The sequence below is a fragment of the Cebus imitator genome, unplaced genomic scaffold, assembly GCF_001604975.1.
Source record: "Cebus imitator isolate Cc_AM_T3 unplaced genomic scaffold, Cebus_imitator-1.0 Scaffold636, whole genome shotgun sequence".
NCBI classification, from domain to species: Eukaryota; Metazoa; Chordata; class Mammalia; order Primates; family Cebidae; genus Cebus; species Cebus imitator.
The window spans coordinates 425,858-449,459 of record NW_016107951.1 but is presented as its reverse complement, the minus strand read 5'-3'; the positions used below and the strand labels follow the sequence as shown (position 1 = coordinate 449,459).

General features: G+C 31.7%; 1 long non-coding RNA gene across 1 annotated transcript; it reads left to right on the top strand.

Annotated features, from left to right (window-relative positions):
- The first annotated feature begins 1,091 nt into the window (after positions 1 to 1,091).
- LOC108295391 lies at positions 1,092 to 23,045 on the top strand. Its single transcript, XR_001821386.2, has 3 exons — positions 1,092 to 1,163; positions 18,535 to 18,639; positions 20,400 to 23,045. It is a non-coding gene; the product is annotated as an uncharacterized LOC108295391 (long non-coding RNA).
- Positions 23,046 to 23,602: the final 557 nt, after the last annotated feature.

Here is a 23,602-nt window from a genome sequence, read left to right as displayed (position 1 = left end):
AATGCAAATAATTCTTATCCATAGAAATGCATATTAGTTGTATCTGGTAGAATGTAATTGATTACTGCCCTATGGATAGACATGCTGTGGTCAATTAATTTCAATATTCCTTTACTACATATAAATTTGTGGTTCTTTGACAACTACATCAAGTTAGGTGTAACATCTTGTCTTCTTCCCTCATTAATTAGTGATGTAAATAAAACTTTGACAAAACTTCAAAAAAAAAAAAAAAAAAAAGTTTCTGGTAAGCTTCTTTACATTGTACCACCACAAGTTTGAAAATGAATTAGGTGCTGCATTGAGTCACCTCAGGAAATTAAGTTTCTGTGTTTGTGCCATCTCTGGGACTTGAGCAATAGGTTTCATTTTAGTCAGATGGAAACTATAGTACCAGAAATAAGGTTCTCCGTACCATTTTCCCCCCTCCCCCTGAGCTCTTTCAGGTGGTCAAAAATAACTAATAAACCAGGGAAGAAAATAAAACTACCAATATCACCCAAGGCTGTAAAGAAATTAGAGGAAATTATCAAATTGGTCAGCAAGACTGAAAACAAATGTTTGAACCTATCCACTCTCAATTTTGTGTATGTATGAATGCGTGTGTGTGTGTGTGTGTGTGTGTGTGTGTACTGAATATTTCTATCATATGTGCAAATTTGATCTTTGAAAGAGGCAGAATCACCAAAAATCTTTATGATTTGTATTTAGAAATTCCAGTTTAGAGTGTCCTACCCTTTTCCAAATCTCTATCAACCTATACCCTTAGTTGTGTGGCATCATTTTAACATGTGAAAAACTTTTAATTCTGCTCTTGTACTTCAGGATTAAAATGCAAAAACAGATTGATTTAGGCTGAGATAATAATATAAAATATTCTACATTAATATTAAAGACACTTGAGGATAAATCATTTCACGTGTTCAGTGACAATTACATGATGAATATATTAACAGTAGTGTTTTCTTATTTTGCACTGATGATACTAAGATGAGAGGTTAAGCAACTTTTCTAAGATCACAGAGTCAGAATTATTGGAACAGAAAATCAAAGCTAGACCTATTTGCACTACGATGGCCCTGGGCCTTATATTATTGCTTTGTTTTGCATGGATAGAAAATATGGAACAACTGCTGGGGGAAGAAGAGAGAAGAGAATTAAAGGTGAGCTTTTGATGCTTTACAATTTTAAATAAATGTTGTTATTCATTGAAGCTGTAATTATATATTCTTGGCAAATATTGGATATTTTAAGAAGTCTTAGGAACTCTTTAACATGATATATATAAATGATCATTGATATGTTGCTATATATGATATATAATATATATCATCATATGAAATGTGGTATATATCATATGTTATCAATGATATATATATATATATAATTTATTTAAAATAGCTGAGGATATGTGTTCCATTGAGAGATAAAGTTTATAAGCTATAAATTTTCTTTCAGACTTTAGTGCAACATGTTACACAAGATGGGCCCAAACATAGTTGACTTTTTATTTTCAGAAGAGCTTAATACATACTTTTGAATATTGTAAGTGCTCAATAGTTCACTCTTTTTCACCAACTGTTGTCTTGTACACACATATATTTTCATATATTATTTTAGTAATTTATTTAGTAGTGTGTTTTTATACACATATGCAATTTTCTAACCCATTGTAAGATAGTTCCTCACTAGTTTGTCTATACCTGATATCAGAGGTCAGGTTATATCCTTCTCATTGGTGTTTCCTCTCTCATTTTATTTTCCTTTTGAATCCTTATCACACTTGTCATTATTGGTTTAATATCCATCTTTTTGGAAAGAAAGTCATTTTCTGGAAAATAAGACCATGACTGTCTTGTTCACTGTCATATCATCAGCCTCTAATGAAAGAAGTGATATATAGTAGGAATTTAAGAAGTATTTAATGAATTGAATTGGTATTAAAATGAAGTATTTCTCTTGTAGACGGTAACTGTCCCTGGGATGAGAGATACATTAAGTCATGGTTAATTAAAACTATACATATATATGTATATATTTATATAATATTGAATATATAAATATATATACACACATGTATATTTGTGTGTATATATATGTGTATATGTATATATATATTTATATATTCAATATTATATAAATATATGTATATATATACACACATATATATATATTTGGATGGAGTCTTGCTCTGTCGCCCAGGCTGGAGTGCAGTGGTACAATCTCAACTCACCACAACCTCTGCCTCCCGGGTTCAAGTGATTCTCCTGCCTCTGCCTCCTGAGTAACTGGTATTACAGGCGCCTACAATTGCACCCAGCTAATTTTTGTATTTTTAGTAGAGATGGGGTTTCACCATGTTGGCCAGGCTTGTTTCGAACTCCTGACCTCAGGTGATCTGCCTGTCTGGAGCCTCCCAAAGTGCTGGGATTACAGGCATGAGCCACCAGTCTCGGCCTGTATTTTCAAACAATATCCTGGAAGCCAATGTTGAACAAGTAAGTGATCTATAAATGATATAAAGATGTTTCAGAAAGTAAGTTGCTGACATTCCAGTTTTGCTTAGGACTAACTTGTGCTTATAATGCTATTTATTCTCTTAGAAAAGATTTTTGAGCACCAAATACCTTCCTGGCATTTTGTTAGTGGTAGGAATCGAGAGAAAAATAAGATAGACTAATTAAGGGATTTAATTCTTCAGGCAGATCAGAAAACCTCTGTGAAGATGCATATTACTTAGACCAGAGGTCTCCACAGTTTGGGTTATGTATACTCATGGAGTATTTAGAAAAAGTCTGGGTCTCTTTACATATTTAAAAATTGCCATTAAGATTTTGTCATATGTTTAAAAACAGTAAATAATGTTATTTCAGGCATATTTTAAATGTTAACACTTAAAAAATAAAAAGTATTACATAGAACCTTTACCTTTATAATTTCAGTAGACTCTAAATACCATAGCACTTAAACAAATTTTTTAAATTTAATTTTAAGTTCCAGGATACATGTTCAGGACATGCAAGTTTGTTACATAGATAAACATGTACCATTGGTAGTTTGCTGCACCTATCAACCCATCATCTAAGTATTAAGCTTCACATACATTAACTATTTATCCTGATAGTCTTCCTCCACCCCCCCACTACAACAGGCCCTAGTGTGTGTTATTTTCCTCCTTATTCATGTATTCTCATTGTTCAGCTCCTACTTATAAGTGAGAATGAGTGGTGTTTGGTTTTCTGTTCCTTCATTCATTGCTAAGGATAATGCCTTCCAGCTCTATCCATGTCCCTGCAAATGACATGATCTTGTTCCTTCTTATGGCTCCATAGTATTCCATGTTGTGGGTATGTATCACATTTTCTTTATCCAGTCTTTCATTGATGGGCATTTGGGCTGATTCCATGTCTTTGCTATTGTGAATAGTGCTGTAGTGAAAATATGCATGCATGTATCTTTGTAATAGAATGATTTATATTCCTTTATACACCAAGCAATGGGATTACCACAACACTTTTATATGCACAACTATTTAAAAATTCATTAGAAAACTCTTCTTTCAATAAAAGTGTTAAACAATTTCTTTCATTTCTTAAATTTTATTGACATTTCATTTGCCTTAGATAATTTTATAATAAAGTAATATACATTTATATTTATTTTTTGTGTTAGGGTCTTGCTATGTTGCTCTAGCTAGAGTACAGTGGCATGATCATGGCTTACTGTAGCCTCAACCTCCAAGGCTCAAGCAATCCTACCATCTCAGCCTCCCAAGTAGCTGAGACGTTAGATACACACCATCGCGGCCAGCTAATTGTTAAATTTTTAGTAAAGATGGGTTCTTACTTTATGCCAAGCTGGTCTAGATCTCCTGGACTGAAGCAATCTGTCCAGCTCAGCCTCCTTAAGTCCTAGTATTACCTATGACCCCAAGATTCTGAGTGCTAATTAGTTTCTCCTGAACTGAGTTATATTTGTAATTATAATTAATACACAATTGATCAAGTTAACATATATATATATATATATATAAATCTTGACAAGTATAAATGTATAAAATAAAATTTTAAATTTATATAATGTAAAGTAAAATATTTGTTATAAATGCAACTATTAATTTTTAAAAGGGACTATATTTTTCACATAGTTCATATGCTCAAAAATATTTTTTTTCTTAGCCATAATTAAAAAATAAAAAACATAATAAATGTTAGCATGAATATGATGAAAAGAGAACATTTTTATACTGCTGGTAGGAATGTGAATTAATACATCCACTGTGAAAAGCAGTAGGGAGATTCCTCAAAGGACTAAAAGTAGAACTACTATTAAAATTCCCCAAAGTAGAACTACCAGCAATTCCATTACTGGATATCTACTCAAAGGAAAATAAAGCATTATATGAAAAAGACAAATGTATATGCATGTTATGGCAGCACAATTTACAATAGCAAAAATATGGATCCAGCCTAAATGTCCATCAATCAAAGAATGGATAAAGAAAATGTATGTAGTATATGTACACCATAGAATACTACTCAGCCATAAAATGGAATGGAAATAATAGCTTTTGCAGCAACTTGGATGGAATTGGAAGCTATTATTCAAAGTAAAGGAACTCAAAAATTGAAAACCAATTGTTGTATGTTTTCATTTATAAGTGGGAGCCAAGCTATAGGATGCAAAGGCATAAGAATGATATAATGAACTTTGGGGACTTGGGGGCATAAAGGGAGGGAAATGAGAGATAAAAGACTATATATTGGGTACAGTGTATACTGCTTATATGATGGGTGCACCAGAATCTCATAAATCTCCACTAAAGAACTTATCTGTGTAACCTAAAACCACTGGTTCCCTAAAGCTATTAAAATAAATTTTAAAAATGATCCTTTTAAAATGTTATAAGACAGGATTGAAAATCCTTTCTTTCATTTTTTTAAAATAGATGAACATATTATGTTTTCTACTTAGGAAATTATACATACATCACTTATTTTTCTGAATGACTTTTAAGTTGTTATTATTTTTGATACTGTATCAGCTGATGATTCAATTATGTCTTGCATATTTGATGCAAGCAAAGAGTAGAATACAATATGACTTACAAATGACACCCTGAATGTAGACTCAACCTCTTTTTTAATTTCTGGAAAGAATATCAAAAATTCACCAAAAATCATTCACCAGCAGTTGTCATTTTACTTTATAACATAGAGGCACCTTGTTTAACCTGATTTACTCAGGAAAGGTTAGAAAAATCCAAATATTGTTAGTTTCAACATAACTTTGCTAATAAAATAGTTTTGGTAAGACTATTTTAAATGTTTTGAATGAGTTATTATCAAACCTTTGGAGTTACTGATTTTTTTAATTTAATTTATGAGAAATATTTGCTATAAATCCTCATTGGAAAAGCCAGTTCTCTTTGTGAACTCACCAATCAAAATTACTTCTTATTATTAAAATTCTAACTTCATTTCTCATTTTAAATAGCCATATTAATGTGTTTCCTGTGACAATCATCTTGAGTCTGAATTCTAACTCTAAGATGAATAGATGGAGGAGGTCTAAACTTTTTCTTTAGTAGGTTGTACCATAGATGAAATAAGGTTCCATTGCTTTTAATGTTTCTTACCAACATTCCTTCTGTTTTTTATTCATAGGATTGTCCCACAGGAGAAATGCATGAAAAAAGTTGGAAAAGAGAAATTGAATTACATCCTAATTGTAGTATTTTCTGGAGCAGATCAATTTTAGAAAGAGAACATTGACTTGGAGAACTGAAGAGTAATTATTCTAAAATGGTTGTAAAGTTTACTCCTTTTTTCTTTGCAAACTTCCAGGATAAGTGACTTGCATAAAGTCACATAATTTATTGGGTTGGTGCAAAAGTAATTGTCATTTTTGCCATTAACGAAACCACAATTACTTTTGCATCATCCTAATATAAATGAATAAATTAATATTAGAACACAGGTCTAATTAAAAGGTTCTGCCATGTTGTGTTCTGTGAAACACAGAAAACAATCAAATGGATAACTACAGAAAAATTTTGGATATAAGATTAGGAGATAATTGTCTTCCTCCTTTCCTCCCATCCTTCCTTGCTTCCTTTGCTTTCTTATTTTTCTTTCTTTTTTATTTCTTTCTCTCTCTCTCTCTCTCTCTCTCTCTCTCTCTTTTTTTTGCAACGTGCAGTCTAAAAGGAAAGTTAAAAGGCAGACATAGCATGAAGCCTAATTGCAAGATTTTTTTCAAACATATTAACTTTAGGAAATAACGTCTGAATTTAAATCCCTTAAAATTCTCTACATCTTTGTTTCCAAGTCTCTGTATATCTGCAGGGATGTGTACAATCTAGACTGCACATGCTTGATCTAAAAACATCTGGAAGTAACACCTGGGGCAAAGCAAGATGTCCACCATAGTCTTCTAGAGTAGCCTGCCATCACTAACTCAGAGATGGCGGGCTAATTTTGATAGAAGAAGCAGAGGTCGTGGTCAAGAGGAAGGTGACTCATTGTCATTGTATCAGCAGGCCTTGATGATTGGAAATATCAGGGGACACAGCCTGAAAAAGAAAGGCTTAATTGGAATCTATAATGGGATCTTGGCAATCAGTATGTATGTACTGAGGTGAAAATGGTATGCTATAATCTACCATACACTGTATGTGAAACCAGGCTCCAAATTTTCCAGCCCATACAATGCCCCATGAAGTTTCTCTTATTACCTTTTAATTGCAGTTTAAATGCATTCTAGAAAAAAAAATGAAAGAAAAAGTAACTAAAGAAAAGTGGAAATGTAAAACTTTGTGTTTATTAATCTTAAAATATATTTTGATCAACTTGCTATTCTTAAAATTGACCGATCTTCCCTCCTTTGCCTTTTCCATGGATTATAGGATTATTTCCAGGGATGAGTGGTTGGTGTTGCATTTGGCTACTATGCTTAATGCTGTTTGGCTTCTATGTTTAAGCACTGAATAAAAATCTTCATATTTCTCAGTGTGTGTTTAAACTGAGATGACATCCTAAGCCTCTTCATTACGTAAAACCTTAACTTCTCCAGAAGCAACAAATGGAGATGCTAATAGCATATGTTACTTCTCAGCCATATCCTATAGGCTTTTTTCCAACATCTTTTTCCACAGTTGCCCCTTTTCTGAATCCCTTGAAAGCAATCAAACAACAAAACAATGTGTAATAAAAGATTTTTTTAACTTTCATTTATGCACTGAGATTTATGTGATTTTGATAAATAACTAAATAAAAAGACAAATGGGAGTGGTGCTCTCATGAAAAGCCCATGCCTCTGCCCATGGACTATATGTGGCTTGGCCTGGAGTACTTATTTTATTTAGAGACTTCTAAGCAGAATAATTCAAGAATGTCTCTTACTTCAGGTCTTGCAACTTGGACAGCTAACAAAAAGGAAGTTAACAAATAAATTTGTCAGAACATGATTCTCAGTTTCACTTATTTCGAATTAAAGGTAAGTTGGATAATAAATTAGGAAAACAGCCTGTAATCAGACGAGTGACCCCAGTGAGACCCTGTCATTAAAACTTTAGTGTTGAGCCTGCAAACCTCTGTTCCTCTGATTAGGCAATTTACTCCATTTTCACCTTTCTGTTTGCCAAAACATTGAGTGGCAAAATATTTTCTAATTCTCTAGACACATAAAATATTGTTTTGAAGAAAAGTAAAACAGAATGGATTATCTTTTTAAGCTATCTATCATAATATAATCAGAAAAAAATGAGTAATTTATAGATAATATTGTAAAGAGGCAAAGGCAGCAGATTTTATTTAGATGAGCAGAAGGTCACAGACCTCTGCTGAGGATTGAAAGCTTGAGGTACATGTCTTTGTTCCTCAGTGTATGTGGATCAAAGTGTACTGATATCAGTTAACAACATGTCGGAGGGGACTAACTGGGGCTGCATTTTCACTATGTTTATTATCGCTCAAGGTCAAAAAGTAACTATGTGATGCCTCAATTTTTACGTCTTTGTGTTGTGAATAATTCTTTCCATTACCTTACAAGTTTATTTTGATGCTGTAATGATGAGACGGTGTTTTGAAAAGTTCTAAATAAATAAAAAGATATTCTCTAACTTTTAAATTCTGACTTGGATATTTTAAAGCCTAGCTATGTTGGGGCATTATTATTATTGAATGTAGTCAACAAGTATTTAATGAACTTACTGGCTAAAGATGATACTGATTCAAGAATTCTAGAGCAAATGCAGTTATTGAGAAATTTGTATTTATAGCTTTCATGAAAATTCCCAGAAACTACATTTTATTTCCATTAGGGGTGATTGGGGGCATTAGAAAGGACTCTATCTTTCCTCTCATCTTATTTTCTAGGCCTGTATAGGAAGCTACACTCAGAAACACCAAGATATTATAGATTATAGAATCTCTCAGATGTGTTTTCTTCTCTTTTGGTTTAGATGAACTACAGCTAGGGTGTTTATCAAAAACATGATCATAGTTTGATTGTTAAATATAATAGATTTTCCAGTCATTTTTCTTAATAATGCAAATAAAATCCCCTTGCATCATACTGGTTAATCTGACCAGATGCCAACCCTCAGCTCCTAGTAGACATTCCACTGGCTGTGAAGAGTGGACAGTGAAGGAGACAAGGCCAACTTGTCATAGATACAAAACACAAATAATGAGCAAAGATGAAACACAGTTAAGAAATATGACAACGATATGAGAGGGTCACCTTTCCTCGGACTAAGAACATTCTAAACTTTTTTACGCAAGCTTGAACCTTTCCAGGAGAAGTGTCTATAAAAGAAGTGTTGTTTGTGACCCTCATTCATGATGATTCTATACATCAAGAAAATATCTTCAACAATGGAAATGTCATACCTGCTTATGAGCCATGTTTAGTAGAGTTTGTTTTTCGTGCTTTTTTAATTAAGTAATTTGTTCACCTCTAACTTAGTTTTGGATGCCATAAATAAAACATTAATATTGTGAAATGTTAAGAAGACTGTTAGAGTAGCAATTTTAATATGTTAAAAATTAAAATATAATATTTGATGTTTTGTTAATGGTTCTTTCAGATGCAATTTTAATAAGAAATAAGATGCAAACATATTTAAAAATTAATGAACATTTTAAGAGGGTAATTTTTTGGGTTGTAACCATAAATTGCCCACCTATCAATTGCTTCAAGAAAGCAGTAAGTTCTGGTGTTCTACTGCATAGAAGGGTGACTATAATTAACAATAATGTATTGTATGTTTTGAAAAAGCTAAAAGAGAAATTTGAACATTCCCACCACAATGAGTGGATAAATATTTGAGGTTATAAATATGCTAATGATACCATTTTGATCATTATGCAATGCATACATGTAAAGAAACATCACTGGGTACTGTCTTAAGAGAAACAGAAAATGGAATAGGCAAACATTTTAAAAGAATTAAAGCAAAATTATTAATGAAGAAATTATAGACATAGAAGATTGGCAAGAAGACATTGGCAATAACACATATTATGAAATTATAGATGCCAAAGGATGGCATTCCTTATTAATCCTGCTTGCTTTTTCATGATTAAATCTGATTACATTTCTTCAACACTAATGAGCTTCACCTTTAACAAACACTTTAATATACACTCAGATGTTGGTGAGAAGAAAACCTAAAAGGAAATTTTAAAAGACTGTAAAATCAGATAAACATGTTGCTATGACAGAATTTAAATACATAGAGACAGACAAACAGAGCATTTGGGATAAGTTTTACCAGCAGTGGCATAAATTTGACACCCTCCACTAAAAATAATATTCACAAAAAAGAACAATCAATATCTACAAAAAATATGTTTAAATTCTAAGAAACCAAAATGAATATGTGCCAGCCAAAACACGAAAAGCAATAATTTACTTACTATTAGAAGCTATGCATGAGAAAAGACAGAAAAGAAAAGGGACTCTGAATAGGAAATGAACCCCCAAATTCCAGTTAGCCTGGAAAGTTCAGTGAGTGCATTTCAGGAAAGCAGTGTAAAATAAGAAGATGTGTGAAGGCTTCAATTCAGAAATGAATATAGAAAGATTATAGAAAATTTAATTGTTATGGTTCAGCCTGGGCAAACAAACTGTCACACTAACCAACTGATGCTCTTTTCCACTACCAAGCCCTGCAATGTAGAAATATTGCTGAAACTAGAATCTGACTGAAAAGAATAGGAGTAAGGAAATAAAACATCCAGAAAAGATGGAACAAGAGAGCAAAGCAGGCAGATCTCAAAAAATGCTCATACCAAATTTTTGAAGCCTTCATAATATTAATACTAATAACACAATACTATTGAAGCTATTATTGCCCAGTTTCCTCTATTATTATTGTAGGAAAACCTATCTTGCTAAAATATAAGCAAAATAAAATGACTAAAGTAAAATCTCATCCACAGTTACAAGGAAGAACATAGTAATGATTAGAACAAAATTCCTACAAATAATGGAAAATGAATGTTTCAATATGATCTAACAGGACATAAGAAATATAAGTGGCAAGAGAATCAATCAATTGGACTTAGATAAACATAGATGAGAAAAAAGATGTTTGGAGAAAAGGAATATATCTAAGGTGATCTGACAAAACTTGTAAAAGAATTAAAAATATAAAATCATTTAGGAAATAAACCCCCAAATACAGTTACAAAAAAGCAAGCAAGTACATTGGGTAATGTCTTAAGAGAAATGGAAAATGGAATAAGAAAACATTTTAAAAGAATTAAATCAAAAGTATTAATGAAGAAATGATAGACACAGAAGATTGGCAAGGAGATAAAACATATTATGAAATGATACCACCTCTAAGAAGACAAAGCAATGAGAAAAAACAAATCGTAAAATTCAAAAACGTGCAATAAAACGGGTTGAACCTATATATTGAAAGAATGTACAATGTACTTTGGGAAAGCAAGCAATAGGCTAATTTGAAATAAAATCTGGTAAATTCTTTGTGTTTAAAATACAAAAAAAAATACTTCTGAAATCAGTCTAAAGTCCAAGTTACTAATAAGAAGTGAAAAGTAAACTATCACATTTTGATATCATCATTTTTGTTTAAGAATATTGAAAGCCATTTTTAAGATACTCAAAGGAAGAGTAATGTAAGCTAAGAATTTTATATCTACCTAAACTGACCCTCATGTATTAAAAACAGCAAGCTGCTAAAATCATTGAGAAAATAAAGAAATGATGATTTCATGAGAACCACCTTTAAAAATGAATACATTGACCTTCAGAAAATAAAATTGACTGGAGAGCATCTGCATAAATTCAGGTAGTGAGAACTGTGTATGTATATTTATATTAACCTGTAGAATTAAGACTAACTTATGGATATAAGGAAGACAGTATAATATGTAAAGGGCACATATTCTAAAAACATAGCCATGGTATGACTATTTTAAAATGAGGGGAGAAGCAGGCAATATATGGAAAGTAGAATAGGCTCACCTATTATATTACCTTATAGGAATTAACAAGGAGTAAAAGAGCATCATTAACATTTAAATGCCTAAAAGAGAGAAGGATAAGAGGGGTTTCTAGTTAATTTTCATTTTGCTTATAGTAGGTAATCAATACAGAATACTTAAGGGTATCATGTAAAGGCACAGATATAAACTAGTAGTTGGAAGGAAAATGCAGACCTTTCCGAATAAGAAAAAATATATTCCCCTTACCCCCTCAAAGACAGCAAATAAACCACATAGGGAATACACACAGCAGGATGGCATGTGCCCAAACATATCAACAAATCTAAAGGGGTCAAATAGATATGTCATGCAACAGCAAATATACAGAAACTGATATGTATATTTGCTATACTGACATGTAAATTGTTCTTTGAAACTGTATTATACATAAAGAGAGACACTGCATAATGATAAAAGAGTCAATTTATCAAAAAGACATAGCAATCCTAAATGGCTGCACACTAATAACAGAGTTTCAAAACCTAGGGAGAAAAAAAAACCAAATAGAACTCAAAAGACAAATGGACAAATCTGAAATTTCCATCATTACTGGGGATTTCAGCACTCCTCTTCCAGTAGTTAACAAAACAAGCAGACAAAAGTTTAGAAAGACTATAGAAGACTTGAACATACTATTGACCAAATTGGCTCAGTCCTCCAGTAGTGGGAATAAAATGAAATATTAAAATAAGACAAAATAAGACAGGTCAAGAGTTAAACAATAAAAAAAAATAGATATGACAAATGAAACAAATAGCAATCTGGTAAAGTGAAACCCAGCTATATCAATAATATAGTAAGGGAAAAATACTCTAAACATAACAGAAATGTTTAAGATTTGAAGATTGGATATAAACCAAGCCTCAATGTGCTGATATATACAAGAAATATTGTCAACATAAAGATATAAACAATTAAACATGTAAGTGTAAAAATCTATATAATACAAACACTAGTCATAAGAATGTGGCTATATCAGACACAGACAGAGAATATTATAGTAGATATAGAAGAACATTGCATATTGATAAAATAAAATGCCAGTTAGATCAAGTTATTGATGGTATTTATCCGACTTTCAATATTCTTCCATATATATATGTGTATGTGTACACATACACGTGTATATATGTACAATATACTTTGGGAAAGTAAATAATAGGCTAATTTGAAATAAGATCTAGTAAATTCCATATATATACACATATATATATATATAAGAAAAATATATATAATATAAACACTAACCATATATATTTTCTCATATATATATATATATAAGTTGTGTGTGTGTGTACATGTATATATATGTATATATATATATACAACTTGTGTCGAGTACAGATACTCCTTGACTTATGATGGAATTACATCCAGATTTTAAAAAAAGATACTCTTTGACTTATAATGGGATTACATCCAGATAAAAATCTCTTTATGTTTGATAATACAAAAAATCATAATTTAAAATGTATTTGATATTCTGATGAACAAATTACAGAGTGAAAAAAATCTAATTCAAATCATCATAAGTAAGAGACTTTGTATAGAAATGATTTACAATTCAATAAAGGGACAAACACTAAATAAAATGATGCAAGATTAGAATATACACCGTACAAAAAACTTACAGGAGTGTCCAACAATTACATTAAATAATGCTCAAAGTTAATATTTAACAGAGAAATGTAAATTAAAATCACAATGAGCTAACGTTTTAAATTCTCTGGAACAGACACAATTCAAAAAATTGACAGTGCCTGGGTAGGTGAGGAGACAGAGGAGCTGAAATATGTTATACATTGCTGTTGGTGCTATAAAAACACTTTAGAAAAAAGTTGGTAACACTTGGCGAGTTAAAAATACTCTTATCATGTGACCTAGCAATTCCTAGTTATTTACTCAAGAGAAATGAACATATGTGTTCATAGAAGCAGGATTATTAATAACACAGTGTAGTCTCAACTTGGAACCATCCAAGTGACCATTAACAAGTGATTAAATGTATAAATTGCTTTACATTCATACAATGGAGTACATCTCTACAATAATAACTACTGATATACTCAACGAATGGGAAGGATTTCATAGACATTGTGGTGAGTGGAAACATCCAGACACAAAAGGTGACATACTTTGTCATTTCATTTAAATGAAATCCTTAAACTGCTGAAACTAAACTACAGTGTGTCATGTTACAAGAACTCTAGTGCCAACATGTAAAGGTTTTCCATTAGCTAAAAATGGGCATCTAGGATAATAACTGCAATAGATTGCAAACACATCAAATATGTTTACATATAAGACTTTCAAATGACAACAAAAATAATTTGTTTATAATTTGGAGAAGGCTAAGGAACAAACTTGTGAATGCTTGTAAACAAAAGAGAAACTATCAAGCACTTATTCTGCCCTTCCTGTATCATTGATACTATATAATCACTAAGAAGAGGTTCCTTTTCATAGAATTGTTATAGCTAATTCATAAAGAAAATGTGATGAAATTAGTGACCATTTTGAAACCACTACAGAAATAATGTATTTTGACACTGAGCATCAATGACTGCTAATATCAACTACAGGCAAACAGAAGACAGCCAGATGTTATATTACTTATGATGGATCTGTGCTCTGACATGTATGAAGTATCCTTGACAAAAAAAATAAATCTGAATCGGCACCACCTCTGTATCTATCAAATTACAGAAAATATAGGTAACGGAGGACACGTTAGATGATACCAGAAGACTGCTATCAGAAAAATTAAACTGTGGAAAACTACAAAAAAATACTGTCTCTTCCATATGTAGATTGCAAGAATAAAATAATGTTTGGGAGAATTTATAGATTAAAAGAGACTTCAGAGATATTTCTGTCATTTGCAATGTATGAACTTTACTTGGATTATGATTTGAACAAATGCTTTGTTAAAATTCTATGTGGCAGTTAGGACAATCAGGAAATATGAATGGTGGCAGAATATTTGTTCATTTAAAGAAATGTTTGTGAATTTTAAAATTATTCTAAGTATATTGTGGTTATATTTTTAAAGTGTTCTTAGTTTCTACAAAAATTACTAAAATACTTGTAGATATTATGTTATTTTATATTATGTTAGGGATTTGCTTCAGAATAATTTGGTAAGTGGTGTTAGTGTGGTGCTGGTTATAGATGAAACAAGATTTTCTATTAGCTGCCAATTATTAAATCTTGGTTAATAGGTAGTTTGAGGTCTTTTATACAATTTTCTCTACCACTGTATATATTTGAAATTTTTTATAGTAAATTGATTTTTTTTTTAAGTAATGTGTCACTCTATTACTGAAGTCAGGCATGGATTTTAGTTGGTGAATCACTGAGCACCATCAAAACAAAGTGGTAGCTGACAACAGCATATACAACAATATAATGCTAAGTGAATGTCCAACAGATACTTGCAGATTTTATTCACTGCTTTCCCTTGACTTTTAAGCAATAACACATTTTGCATCACGTAGTTCTCATATCCGGTTTACCATTCATAGAGATCTGATCTGAATTGTTTAAAAAAATGTATTCTGTCTTTGTTGATATTTCGAAGATCACAGAAGACATAAATGCCCAACTTATTTCTTCTTAGTAATCAGTCTAGTCAGTATGATCATTGCCTTCTTGAAATAAAATTTTATCCATTTTAGTAAGACATTCTGTTCATTCTGACTTAATCGCTTTTTTTTCCTTTATACAATCTTGAAATGTAAGTGTTATCTAAGAGTTTACCCAGGCAATCTTGTTGACTATACCCTGTGAGACAACACAAGCCAAATAAAGAAGTCATTTCAGGAACGTTCAGAAAGGTTAATGTAAAGATTCAACATGACAGAAAGGCTGTATTTGGCTATTTACCTTTGAGCAGGGAGGAGGATGATGGTAGAGATGTAGTGGGTTTTCATTACTGAGACCCAGCAATGATCAGATACTTGGCAAATCATTGCAGAATGAAAGAGTAAAATACAGGATAATTAATAGTGCCATATATTGAGGAGACAGTGAATATAAACATAAAAATCTGTTGTAAATTGTATTTAGATACTCCTCAATTGTTTCAATAAATATATTGCAGTGAATAAAATTAGCATGATTATTTTGAGACTATGGCAAGGTGAAAAGCTGATTACAGTTGTTTGAGGAATGATCAGGAGTTAAGAAGGTCTATTCTGAATAGACTAAAATAACCTAATGGGTCAACTTCTCAACCAAGAAGATGTATTTTCTATAGATATTTATTAAGTTTGCTTATAAGTACCTACACCTAAATCTATTATTATTGTGAAACTTTCAAAAATTCCCTCAGGCAGAAAGGATGTTTTTTCTTTGATCCCTCAGACATAATTGCCTATTGCTATCTAGCTTTATTCTATTTTGTCTTATATGGTATTTACTAACTCATCAAATAAAGATGAATTCTTTGTATGTGTAATATAGTTCTTCAGTACTGTACTAAATGTCCAAGGAAATAAATTTAATCAAAGAAATTTTATACCTGTGAAAAGAACTTCTAATTTTAAGGTCTCCAGAAAGAAGATTCTACAGATTTTCTTAAAGTAAACGAAATAGCTAATGTCTGTTTATCTAGCTATCTTGTTTACACTGAGACCCAATAACAGTTGGCAACTACTTAGTTTAAAAACCTGTGAGGAAGGCTGCCAGTTTCTTACTAACCATCTATCTCGTCTTTTTCAGTAACTGAACCTCTGTGTTATTTTGGATGACAATGGGCCCAGTGGTTAGCAACTACCGCTATAATTTTCTCCTGCATAAATAGGGTTTGCATGGAATTTAAGTAAAATTCTGATACAGCATCTAAGAAAACTCACTTCATTCTTTCCTTCATTGACTGTGGATGTGATGGTTGGAGCTCCAAATACATCTGTAAGGTAAACTTGAGAACAGAAGCCAAATGCTAAGGATGGAGGAGGACAGAGATAGAAGGAGATTGAATTTTAGCTTATATTGCAGTTACCATACCTGATCTTGACTACCTACTGTTAAAATTTGTATATATAAGAGAAAAATAGACACTGAGTTTAAGGCATTGTGTTGGCAGGGAGGAAGGGTTTGACTACCCACTAAATGAAATTCCTCTGTAATATGCCTCACATATATTTTAAGATATACTAAATCAATTATATTTTCCTTAGAATTATTACTTCCAGCTCTTTAAACCTTAACTTGTTGATTAATTTACTGGCTATTAGCATTTCTAGGACTGTTGCAGAATCTATCCATATTTTCCATTTTGATGATGGCTCTGTAAAAGACATAAAAGTACCAGGAGGCTTTCATGTAGAGAAAAGAAATGTGTAAGATTATATAATGAGAATTTTTTTCTTATTATGATATGGATAGCTAGTTATGTTATGTGCCATTTAGAAATAGAAGAAACATTGCATTATTCTTAAAGACTGAAAGAAAAACTAATGTAACGTTTTTGAAGATAATAACATCAAAAGTAACTATGCAATTTCTCTAAATATACATTAAGTCTTAAAGACTGAAAATGAACAACATGAATTTGCCTCCTGGTTGCAAATCTCATATTTTTTTTCCAAATTGGAGCCAGATGTTTCTAAATATCTGTCCTCACAGAATATTCCCAAAGATTTTTACATGTGTAGTTTTTTTGCTGTAGTTTGAAGTTAATTAGATTTTTTTCTATATTGAATGCAATTAAACTACATTCTGGGCATACATAATTCTGACTTTTAGAAACTTAATTCAGTTTACCCAGTTTATGGAGTAGTTGGCATTTAATACATTTTATAAAATAATCTATTAGAGTTTACAGAAAGCATTAAAGAGTAAATAAAATGTAGATAAGGGGGTTAGGGAAAGAAAAATTTCTATGCACTTGAGATGATAAAAAATAAACTTAGAATAGAATCAGCTTTATCAGTAATGCCTGTTCAAAATGATTTGCTTTTTATGGTTCAAAGTTCACTATAAAGGATCTTTGAAGAGTTAACATCTGTTAATGATTTTCATATTTTTAACAAGGATGATGTGGTTCTATTAGTGGTCATGCTATTAGGTTTGTATATTTAAGCATACTTTAATACCCTATTTGAAGATATACCTTGGGCTTCATTTTTTTTCATTTGCAAAGTAATTATCAGAATAATCCTTCTGAACCTGCCTCAACAACCGAGTTTCTGAGAGTATTTTGTTTTTCTCTGGTAGGTACTTCCATGAAACTGTCTTTTATTCTCCTAAAAATATTGGTATAAAGTCTTTGGAAGGAAATGCAAAGAGTGGATAAAATGAGAATTGAAGTTGACAGCTGTGGACCTAAAGGGATTCAGGACTGTCTGCAAACTACAGGAAGGGGGAAGGAGTTCTCCTTACAGAACAGATATAGAGATGAACTTACTGTTTTCTTGCAGTATTTTTTGTTTGTTTGTTTCTAGTCTTCAAAGTTGGAAAAGTTTTCTGTTTTCCCATTGCAAAGAATTGGACTACAAAATTGATGAATTATAAATTAAAGTACATAGTTGTAGTGTTTAGTTTTATTTTTGAGTTGTGCATTTTATAACACAGGTTATTTACTCCAAACTTATTTGCTCAAGTTTCTCAAGTACTGTGCCATGACTTACACATTTACCATGGTCATCCTTAAAATAGGAGAAATTTGAACATCAACATTTATTTTGAGGCACCAACATTTATTTCCTCAAGTGTTATGCCATGACTTGCACATTTATCACAAGGAAGGGCATGTAGCTGATGCTGCCTTCCTCAGCTTTCAGGCAGCAATCTTCCATTTACCGTTGGCATCAATGCAGATTGTCAAATGCACACCTGAACTTAAAATTTGGGGATAATTCAGAAAAAATTGTGAGGTGTCTATCCTAAAGATGATGTATTATTTACACTTATATAGACGCAAATTAAACTTGAGAATAATCATTAAACATAAAATAGTTCCTGGGATCTGCTATACTCAATTAAATAAATCCAATTCATTTTTCTCCAGTTCTACATCAGATTGTTGGGGAAGAGTGAGGAATTCTGGATTTGGAGCTTGAGATCCTGGATTCAAGTTCCAATTCTGCAGCTTATTATCTCTACCACTTTTGAGGTACTGCTATGTCTCAGCATAATTCTTATCTAAAAGGGAATGATTGAATAAGTGTATAAATAGTACAATTTCTGTGTTCCCAGTGTTCAAAAGTTCACAAGTATTTTGTTTGTATGTTGCTACTATGAATCAATATTAAGTTTGATGTAACATTAACCTTAACATTTCAAATCACTTTCTGAGTTACACTTTAAGCCTTGGCTCTAAATGCATTATTGTGAAGTAATATCCATGTTCTAATTTTCTCATTAGTTAGTATGCCCTTAGCATATGGCACCATATGCTGCAACATTACAAAAAATTGCCATAGCGTAACTTTATTACTGCAAATCATAACATTGACAATGCATGATTTAGTAAGCACGGTGATATTTTTAACAGAACCTTCAAACAATTATTATAGCATATTTATTATGCACTTCATCATAGCCTTGTTTGTAGTCTCAAAGACAGTAACCAATTTAGTTATACCAAAAAACCACATAAGGCATGAAAAATATGGTCAATAATTGCTGTACATATGTACTGTCAATGTGGTATTTAAGAAATGTGTGTATTACTATTTTCATGTAGTCTAGTTAAAATGATGCCCTCTAAAATAAAAGATCACCCCCAATCATAGAAAGAAATAGAATATACTTTCTGAAAATGTTTAATTACAATTTTGTGCATATCCTAGAATTACTTAATATCGATGTAAACATTTTTTATTAAAAATGCATTTGCCTGTTAACTTCTTTTCTTGAAATACTCATTAGACTTTTTCTACAAATGTAGGCTTCCATACTCCTGCAGGGGACTGCCACTTTTTATCCTTGCATTTTAGATATAGATGTCTTCTGTTAAAATTAATTGGATATGGTTTCTAATTAGCAAATTGAAAAGTGTGAAGGGACAAGAGTAAACGATGGCATTATACCACTAACCACCTGATATGGTTTGGATGTTTGTCTCCTACAAATCTTATGTTTAAATGTGATTTCTAATGTTGGAGGCGGGGCCTGGTGGGAGGTGATTGAATTAAAGGAGCAGAACTCTCATGGATGAAAGCGTATCTCTCATGCATGAAAGCAGATCTCTCATGAATAAAAGCAGATCTCTCATGAACAAAAGCAGATCTCTCATAAATGAAAGCAAATCTCTCATTAATGCACCATCCCCTTGGTGATAAGTCAATTCTTGCTCAGTTAGTTCACAGGAGATCTGTTTGAAAGAGTCTGGGACCTCCCCTGTGTTTCTCTCTTGCGCTCTCTTTGGTCACATGATGGCAGTTACTTTCCTTTACCAGAGTGAAAGTTCCCCAAGGGCTCACCAGAAGCCAAGAAGATGCTGGTGCCATGCTTCCTGTATAGCCTGCAGAATGTGAGCCAGTTAAACCTCTTTTCTTTATAAATTACCCAGTCTCAGGTATTTATAGCAACTCTAAAAATGACCAAATACCATCTGCCATCTTTTCAACTGGTAAGCTCTTTCAGAGTTTGTTGCTTCAGTTACATGAGCCTGTTCCCCAGGTGTAGTCACTTGCATACCTCCTGTGTGTATATATATTATAATTTATCCAGCTTTATATATTTTGCTAGGGTAAAATATTGTTCCTTTGTGTGTTTCTATACCCTAAGGGGAGGTGTGGAACTCCATGTCCATAAACTTTTAATTGAAAAATCCTTAAAGCCAAAGATTCTTTTAAAATAATTTTTTTTAACAGAAGGAAACAGTCTTAGGAATAATAAAATTTACCTGGTTAATTTTACTTTTGACAGGAATAAAATCCAGTGAGACTCAACAAATTTTCAAGTTACACACCTCAGAATGACAGATTTGGGACCAGAATCTAGATCTCGTGTATCTAATGGTGTTCTTTGAACTGCATCCAAGTATTCTTGTTCAATAAGGAGGAATGTGGAACAAATCAAGTAGGTAGGCATGAATATTTATTATTACCAGAGAGTAAGGGATCCAAAAGTTCTGAGGTGTTATCTCTTTTTGACACTTACTGCCTATTACTGGAACTCATCTTTTGAATAAGGTATGAGAATGGCATTATATTCTTGCTTAAATTTTGGTCCTTTTTTAACAAATTGTTTAGCATTCTCTGCTACACATTGATTTGGTAGAAAACATAAAGGTTCTGCATAATATCAACCAATATTCTATCAGTTATGTTTATGTAAATGTACATGACTAAATTTATATTAAAAATTTAAAAACTAAAAGTAGCTGTGATTATCCTAAAATAGAGCAAATTTGAATATCAACGTTTATTTTAACTAAATGATGATTGGCACAATGACAGACAAATAATCTAATAGAATAGACTACAGGAAAAGGTGTACACATGTGCAGTGACTCTTTATTTATGATAAAGATGTACCTGCAAATTATAGGACAAGAGTGTTTTTTCCCTGTGAATAGTGCTGGGTCTAATGTACATATAAAAAGAGAGGAAAATCCTCAATCAGTAGTTGACACACTAGACAAATTTCAATTCCAGGTCAATTTTGTATCTAAATATAAATGATAAATAATAAGGCTTCTTAAAGATAATAACAAATATTTTTATGAATGATTACAATACAGGACATAAACAATACTAACAAAAATATTAGTAATGCTTTCATTAAAATTGAGAATTCCCATTTATCAAAAGATACTATTATTAAGAGAGTAAGAAGTCAAGTGAAATATACCTCCTATATTTCAGTAGGTAAATATATTTTCAATGTATGTAATGGTTAGAAGTGTCATGTTCAATATACATTAAGAGCTCCTCCAAATGAATAAAAATTGGACAGATGGTCCAATAGAAAAATGTATGAGAGAACTAAACAAACTTCGCACAAGAGGATCTCCAAATGGCCAATAAATACATTATAATATGCTTAACTTCATTCCACAGCAAATAAATGAAATCTCAGTACAATAGCCTGCATATCAACCATAATGACTGAAATTAAAAATACTAATAATACTAAGTACTCACAGTAATGTAGAGCAATCCTGTTTCTAATGAGACAATAACTTGTTAAATCTTTCTAAAGCTTAGTATGTATGCACTCTATAACCTAAGAATTCCATTCCAAAGTATATTCTCAACAAATGTGTACATATGTGCGCCAAAGGACATGCACAAAAATGTCATAGAGGCATCATTTTTTATATATTTTTACTGTGGTGAAATAACATTAAATTTTGCCATGATAACCATTTTTAAGTGTACAGTTCAAAGTATGAACTATATTTAGATTTTTGAGCAACTGATCTCTAGAAATTTTTCATCTGAAACTCCATCCCCATTAAACACTCTTCCATATATCCCTCCCCCGATGCTTGGCAACTACCTTTCTGCTATTTCTATCCCTCTGACTAATTCAAATATTTTGTAGGAGTAGAACCATATAGTATTTGTCTTTTTGTGACTACCTTAATTTGCTTAGCATAATATGTTTAAGTTTGGTCCTGTTGTGGCATATGATAGGATTTATTTTCTTTATAAGGCCAAGTAATCTATTGTGTGAACGTATCACATTTTCTTTGTGTATTCAACTGTTGATGAACATTTGATTTGCTTCCACCTCTTTTGTGAATGATAATGCTATGAATATGGATTTGCAATTATAACTTGGACATCCTGCTTTGAATTCTTTTGGTAAATACCCAGAAGCGGTATTGCCAGATCACATGGAGCTTCTATACTATTCTTTATAGTCACAAAACCATTTTACATTCCGACCAATAGTGCACAAGAGTTTCAGCTTCTCCACATCCTTGCTAATGCTTGTCCTTTTCTTTTCATTTATTTATTTTTTGATAGCAGCCATCCTAATAGATGTGACATTATAACCTCATTGTTGTTTTGATTTTGTTTCTCCGACAATTAGTAATGTTAAACATCTTTATATTTATTAACTATTTGTATATCTTTTAGATATTGCTGATTCACATTCTTTGCTCATTTTTAATCAACTTTTATTGTTGTTAAGTTGCAGAAGTTCCTTATAAATTCTGGATATTAATCTCTTATCAGATATATGATTTGCAAATATTTTTTCTCTGTAGATCGCCCTTTTACTCTGTTGACTGTTTCTTTTGATGCACAGAAGTTTTTGAGTTTGATGTGGTCTTGTTTGTCTATGTTTGCTAAAAGCAGCATTATTTTCACTAGCTCCAAGTGAAAACCTCCAAAATGTCTATTGTTAGTGGATCAATAAATAAGGTGTGGCATATTTATATCTTAGAATAATATATGACAAGAAATATGAAATAACTGCTGGTAAATCAATAGTATAAATCTATTCCACAAACATATATTCAGTGAAAGAAACCAGCCAACATCGTATACTGTATGCTTCATTTATTTAAAGTTTAAAAATAGGAAAAATTAATCAAGTCTATTATAATTCACAGAGAAAATACCTTTAGTGATAAAGAAAGGGCATGAGGGAAGCTTCTCGTGTGGCTGCAATACTAGCTATTTTTCTTGACTTTGGTGATAATCATCTTTGTATACTTATTTTGAGATAACGATTTGAACCCTGCACATATGAATTGAACATATTCTGTGTGTATGCTACGCTTCACTGAAAAATATTAAGAATAAAACTTACCAAGAAATGAAAATTTGAGCATTATTTCCATAGCCTGCTCATAATCTCTAAAGCTCTAGTCCTTTCCTTGTTTAATACAATTTTCAATTCAAACAAACTTTGATTTCTCTGTATCTATTTTTACAACCACACGTTACATAAAATTAATCCTGTTGTTGATATCTATTACTATCAGCCAGTTCACAGGATCACAGATATTTGTAGCACATGGAAGAAAGAAAAATTTGAAACATTCCTAGAAAAAAATTTGTTTAGCTGCATTTATGTCACTTGGAGAAGAATATAATCATTTCTCTACTAAATTACCTACACAGATAATTTAAGGCCTAGAGTGCAATTAAATTAGCTTGGTAGACATT